This window comes from Macadamia integrifolia, unplaced genomic scaffold (assembly GCF_013358625.1).
Source record: "Macadamia integrifolia cultivar HAES 741 unplaced genomic scaffold, SCU_Mint_v3 scaffold559, whole genome shotgun sequence".
Classification (NCBI taxonomy): Eukaryota; Viridiplantae; Streptophyta; class Magnoliopsida; order Proteales; family Proteaceae; genus Macadamia; species Macadamia integrifolia.
The window spans coordinates 295,732-302,950 of record NW_024870484.1 but is presented as its reverse complement, the minus strand read 5'-3'; positions in this window follow the sequence as shown (position 1 = coordinate 302,950).

Here is a 7,219-nt window from a genome sequence, read left to right as displayed (position 1 = left end):
AATCGGGCTTAGTTATTGAGGGCATGGTACACTTTATATTCGGTCGGTCGGCCTCGGGCTACCTTAATCAGGCTTTAGTCGGACTTTAACTGGGCTACGGACATGTTTAATGTTAAATGGGCTTTAACCAGTTTTTAAACAGACCCTCTTTAAAATGTGCTCTTATATTACGGCCCACTCATGCAAGCCCAAAAAAATGACAATAAATCAATAAATGATACCAAATATAACCATTATTTAAAATATAAACATGTCTTTACTTTTTTGTTTTTTCTCTTTAATTTTGGGGGTAAAATAGGTATTCTACAATCATTAAATGGTTGGGCCAAGCCGGTGCACAATAGGCCAGTCTCGGTCGGGTGTTATTCGGTCGGTCTCGGTCGGGCGCCCGACGGTCTAAGTAGCAAAACAGAGACCGACCATTTATAAACAGGCTGGGCTCAAGCCCGACACGTTTAATAATCGATCTGGGCCGGTCTATAAATGATCGGTCCTGGTCAGTTTAGTCGGGTCGGGCCACAAATTGACACCCCTAATTGGGATCCTCTCCAACACCAACGACCCTCCAACGATCCACCCAAAGGTTGGAAAAGTTTGGTCACACATCCTCAAATGTTGATAGGTGTTAGGATGTGTGACCAAGCCCCTGCAGTCCTTGGATGATTGTTGGAGGGGCGTTGAATGATGCAGTCATTGAAGAGGAGCCTAATCCAAAATTATGTCCCTCTCTTCTAATTTTGTCTAATTACAATTGGACACCATCTGGACACCAGTAGTTTCAGCAATTACCCATTCTTTCACCAAAAAAAAAAAAAGTAAACCCATTCAGTTAGTGCCTATTAAGTTGGATCAATTAAGTGATGATGTTATCTAACAATAATCCATTTAATAGCCAAAGTACCCTAACTTCAAGTCCTCTTCTACCTCTGGTTAACTCCTCATCTTCAGTGAAGTGTGAGCTAGTTGTTGCCGGATGCAGGGGAGAAGGGAGAAGGGAGAATTGGAATTGCAAAGAGACGACCAAGAAAACCATACAGGCACTAGCACTAAAGTTGCGGTAGGATGCCGTAGGAGGAGGTGGTAGTGCCAATGGAGTTACCAATAACGAGCTTGAGCTGCATATCAATCTTCCCAAACAAATAGTCGTTGTTAGGTTGGAACCATAACCTGAAGCTTTGTCAAGGGACAGAGTGAGCCCTCAAACATTAAGCAATCGTAACCCCAGTAACTCATTCTTCCCCATCTTCTTCTTCTTCTTCTTCTATTGCTTTGCTTTTATGTGTGTGTCCTCTGTGTTATTGAGCAAAATCTAGGGAGGCAAGCAGATTAGAAAGGCTGCAATAGAGGTTTGGTTGATGGTGGGATTACTAATACAACATTGTCGATCAAAGGGGGGTGCAACTTCTCCGGCGAAGAGATCATTGGCTAATTGTTTGAGCAAGGGTTTGAACAAAAGGGTAAAATGCTCTTTCAATTTGAGATAAAATTGTCTTTTACATTTCAAAACTAACATCAGACTAACACTGTCAGTCTTAGGGGAGGGGGGCGTAATTGCTAAATTACTGGTGTCCATACGTAATTAGGCCAAAGTATAGTATAGCTGACGCAATTGTCCTTAAATTATTAAAATGAAAGGCTATAGCACATGTACATATAATCCTTAACTTGAAAAGGTGTATCAAAAAACTTAAAACAAAAAAGACACATCTAAGAGGAGCTTAAATAACTCCGCTAGTCATCCTTCTTGAAATCCTCGATTCAACCATTTAGGTAGCTTTTTGTTACTAATCCAAACTTGTATTCTATGGAACCCTTGTCCCAGCAATTATTGCAACCCATGCAAAATGCTTGTGGCTTCGATATCAAAATGTCCTATGGAACTTTGTAACTCACTAGAGCAGAGTCAAACTTACAACTACTAGGGCTCATCTAGCATAAAGGTACTAGAGTTAAAAAAAAAAAAAAAAAAAAAAAAAAAAAAAAAAAAACATCATATATCAAAATAGGCCGATCACCAAAATGTACACCCAAATAATCTATTAGAGATACATGCTTCCCATTACCCCTAAATAGGGAATCCAATTGATCACGAGCCATAAGACACGACAGATTATATCAATTTTTTTTTTTATAATACTAACAACTATGTGAGGAGAGAATAATGAATGTTTAAACACACAATTGTTTCTTAATAACAAGAAATAATAGAAAACAATGACATTTTGTACCCAAAACAAACGCGCTACCAAGCTGCGCCACATTCCTTTTTATTGGTCTACTGTGTCATTGTCGAGAATCCCTGTCTTGTTTTCCACATTGTTATTTTTTATTTTCTCTATTGATATTGGGCATTGCTTCTTTGATTATAGCAACAATAATGTCACCAATATAGCATATCGACAATTGCTGGCTCCTATGATTCGAATACACATCAATTCTCAAGCCCCACTATTATCCGCTACATTCAAATGGGTCAAAATTTGCAACAATAGACACGATACGAATTTTATCATAATGCAATAGATCGGGATCAATAGTCAAGGATACAAATAGATCAAGCAAAGAAGAAACATTTAAAAATAGGACATGAGAAAACAAGTGCCAATTACACTGCTTACATAAAGGTCAACAAGCGGTAAAAGGAATAAAGTCCTTCAATTTATCTCCAACGTACTAATGGCTCGATAGTATTTAAAAAAGAAAACTTTCATTATAACAACATACGTCATACATGGGGTTTTGAAAATGTACATGCATATATACTATGTTATCCTATCATTATAATAATATACATAATTTAAACCCTAAAACAATCAATTGTTAGGGAAGAAACCCTATTTAGAGTTCTTAGCTAGTCTAATTTTATACATTTAATTAAACTAAATAAATAACTCAATTAAAATAAGAGGTGAGAAAAAAAAAAGAAATATTTTGGCAAAAGATGCCTTGTAAATTGTGTCATGTACACACTTGCTCCTCCCAGACTTTGCAGTAGCAGGAGCCTCATGCACTAGGTTGCTCTTTTTTTTTTTTTTAGAGTTTTGACACTCATGCCGTGATCCGGATAGAATTCTTCTCTCAAGGGTATTTTTATATTTTGTAGTATTTTCTAGGCTTCTCTCAGGGTTTTTTTTTTCAGAAATGTATATGGATTTGGGGCTTCTTTAGAGCACTTAGATTTTGATTTCAGTGATTTGCATATGCTGTGTGTTTTTTAAAATATACCTAGGCCCTATTTATAGGTTTCTAGAGAAGGATATTTTTGTAATTTCATATATAATGATACCACCAGAGTGGTTTGGGGTACCACCAAAGGCCTGCCACATAGCATCCTCTGGTTGGCCTGAGATACCCTTATTTGTTAAAAAATGTTACTTTACTAACTATTTTTTAACAACGATTTCTAAATATCTAACAGTTGGATTTCGATGATCCATATACCATCGGAAAGGTTTTTTTTTAATACTATCCAGTGATATATAGGCCAAAAAAATTCTACTATGTATATAGTCAAAATTCCGCTCATAGTTGGAAACCCGTAAAAGAGATTTTTTTTTTTTTTTTTTTTTTTTTTTACATAATGGCCAAATAGTGTCCCCTTCACACCATAAGCTAGATTCAAGCTTTAAAAAATGATACAACATAGTTGTTCCAAAACTTTCAGACTATTCTGATAAGATCCAGTCACCCCAGGGGCAAAATGGTTATTCTTACCATACGATTTTTTAGAGCAATGTCGGATTCAATTCATCATCGCATGGAGAGTCCTCAAAGGTGACAAAATCCAATGTCTACAACTTTGTCGAATATTTTAAGCTAATGACAACCAATAAGACTAGACTCCTATTGGACATGTGGGTAAAGAGTTGTTACACATCATCAATATAACCAAGTGTCAACCACCCCACCAATCAGACTTTACTAGGAAACCTCTACTTTATTGAATTTTCTCAAAAACATCAAGAGCCATTAGAATCTCACTATTCCTTGAGTATGCAACAATTAGAGAGTCCAATGACATGATGCCTAATTCATTTGCTTTATCAAATATTATATGGGTCTTGCAATTTCCCATAAATTGAGAATTGGATCATCATATTACGGATGAGCGCATCCATTCTAAAAAACTTATTTAATAACCAATGAACGGAATTCCCTACCTAATTCGAAGGAGGTGTAATCCACATTGTCATAAGCTTGGAAGAGGAAAGTAAAGGTCAAGTTATTATGAGAAAGATTGATTTCAGCCATCCGTTTCAGTAAGAGAAAAGAACTACTAAGAGAATCAAGACGATGTGTACACATGAAGCCCCATATAATAGTCTTAAAGAGGAAGATGATTGTTGCTGGTGCTTGGAGAATGAAAAGAACAACTTAATCGATGTCTCTATATGGGTGGAGTGCAACGAAGGAGCTGATGGGTCATAAGGATGATGAAGGGTGAGGCAGACCCCTGACGACAAGCTTGTTTATTGACGATGTACATTTCGGGGATCTCTCTATATTTTGGATTGTTTAAAATAGTGCCAAAGATTTGTAAGTGAAAATGGTTGTGAAGGAGAGGTAATGGGATACCATGATGGAGGGGTTGTAGAAGGGGGAAATACATCTAGTAGGGGTAGGTGCAAGGGATGCTACATAAAGGGGTTGTGGAAGGGGATTATTTTTTAAGTTTGGGATAGAAGAATACAAGTACATGTAAGCCTAGTATAAGAGAGTGATAAAAATCATTAACAAAAGAAGAAGAAGAAGAAGAAGAAGAATAAAGGCATCTAAATTTAAATAGGATGAGTTTTCACAAGGTTATGTTACATGCACGTTCTTTGGTCGGTTACGATTGTATTGTGTAGTAAGTTATTATGTTAGTGTTATTAGTAGCGTGTGGTTCTGAGTTCGACTCCTCTTACCTCCTTGAGCCACTCACACATGGGTGTTTAGTGCACTTCACTACTTTCAGTGAAAGTTGAATGGTTCTCATTCAAGCCCATTATGACCTAGTCCCTGAGGTTGTGGGGTTAGCATGGGCCCGCAAGACTAGTCAGACTAAAGGCATGGAAATCCATCATTAGCAAAAAAAAAAAAAAATGTTAGTGTTATTAGTAAGAGAGTAATTAGGATAGCAGTTGAAAGAAGTGTGTGAATTATCTTGGGTTCTGGGTTATAGTTTGTACGTGGAAGTAGTGGGTCTTAATAGGGAAGTGAATATGATTGTAACAACTTCCTCTTGAAAGAGTCCTATTTAATCGCATAATGAATGAGAAAAAAGATGAGAAAATTATCCCCAAAAACTCTCTTGGTAGACACAAGGTTGTCTCCCTCCTAATTTAGCCAAGCCCCAAACTTGGTCTGTTAAGCGAATCCTTATTTTATCTCATTAATTATTTCCCCTATTCCATATTGTCTCATCTTATCTCCTCACTATCATATACATGCATCATCTAGTATCACAACATGGTCGATCCTACGATTACGGGTACGAAGATTGAGATCATCGAGGTTGTGCATTCATCCATTCAGGACATGATGATGATCTCCAATGAGATTGCTAAAGTTTGTCGATGAGCGTTTGGCCGAGTTGATCGAGGAAGGAGATGAGAAAAGAATCATATTGTCAAATTCGTGAAGTCATATTAGACAAGACCAAAGAACCTATGAAGGACTTAAGTTTAAACAAAATCATTGAAGTTGTGGAGGAAGCAAGATTAGATAATGATGAAATATTACGACACGTGAAAATTCATATTTTATCAAATATTGATGGTGGCACTAAGTGATTTCGTTCATGGATTGGTTTGATTGTTGACGTTTATTGGAAAAAGCAACCCCAAAGATTTGGGACCAAAAGCGGTTAACGGAAACCATTGAATAAGTCTATTCAACTTGAGTTCGGTTAAGGGCACCAAATGTATATTCCAAATTGAAGATTTGTCTCTTTATTATCTTGGTGGTGCTCCAGCAAAATGAAATTTTCTTTGACAAAATTTTTCTTTGGATCCTAGTGGAATTATGGATTATATTTGTATTTCAATCTTGAGGGTAAGATTAATTTTATGGGGGATGGATTGTCACTGCACATTCTTTGGGTGGTTACAATTGTATTGTGTAGTAAGTTATTGTGTTGGTGTTATTAGTAGGAGAGTAGTTGAAGAAGTGTGTGAGTCATCATGGGTTGTGGGTTATAGTTTGTTTGTGGAAGTAATGTGTCTCAATAGGAAAGTGGATATGATTGTAATGACTTCCTCTTGAAAGAGTCATATTTTATTGTAGAATGAAAGAGGAAAGAGAGGAGAAAATTATCCCTAAAATTTCTTTTGATGGAGAGGAGGTCAGCTTCCTCCTACTTTAGCCAATACCCCAAGCTTGGTCTGTTAAACGAATCCTTATTATATCTCGTTAATTCCCTCCCTTTTTTTCATCTTGTATCATTTTATCTCCTCCTTATTCTGTGCACACATCATTAATAAATAAATTGAAGGAAAATGTATAACTCCAACCCCTAGAGAATGCCACTATTAGAGAGACACCTTGCATACTGAAAATTACGCTCAGACCCCTTAGCATCAGTAAGTGAGGCCTTGAAATAACGATTTTACCCTTTTGACTAAAACAAATAATTCCATCCTATTTAAAACTAACCCCTCAATACCCCTCATCTTCACCATGGGTTTGAGAGGAGCAAAACCCTTCTCCCCTTCTCTATCACTGCGCAAACATTTTCGACCATAGATGTCTCTTTTCCATCATTAACTTTTTCTTTCTAGAATATACGAATGAGCCATTCCTTGCTTGCATTGAAGTTGCTAATTGTCTATCCCCCCTAAAAAAAGAAAAAGTTGTTGATTGTAGAAATATAAATAGTGATGGAAGAATATCATACCATTTTGAAAGAGTTGATCTCAAGCAATTTGATAGAATGACGGAAGCTCATCGTCATGTCTCTTCTTATGGTTCAAGTAGTTCCATTATCACCCATCAGATAACAAACAAGAGTGGTCAGATCGTCTTGCCCATGTTATACAGGTTGAACCAAGGGATGTTCGAAAGGAGAAAGAAACATATGCGAAAGCCTTTGAGGATTATCAGATAGGCATCGACAAATACCAAATGCACTTCACCGTTTTGATTGCAAACAAACCCACACCTAATGGAGTAACACCAAATCAACCCTTCAAGCTAATCAATCTAAGCTTCTTGCGCCCAACCGCAATACATCCAATCC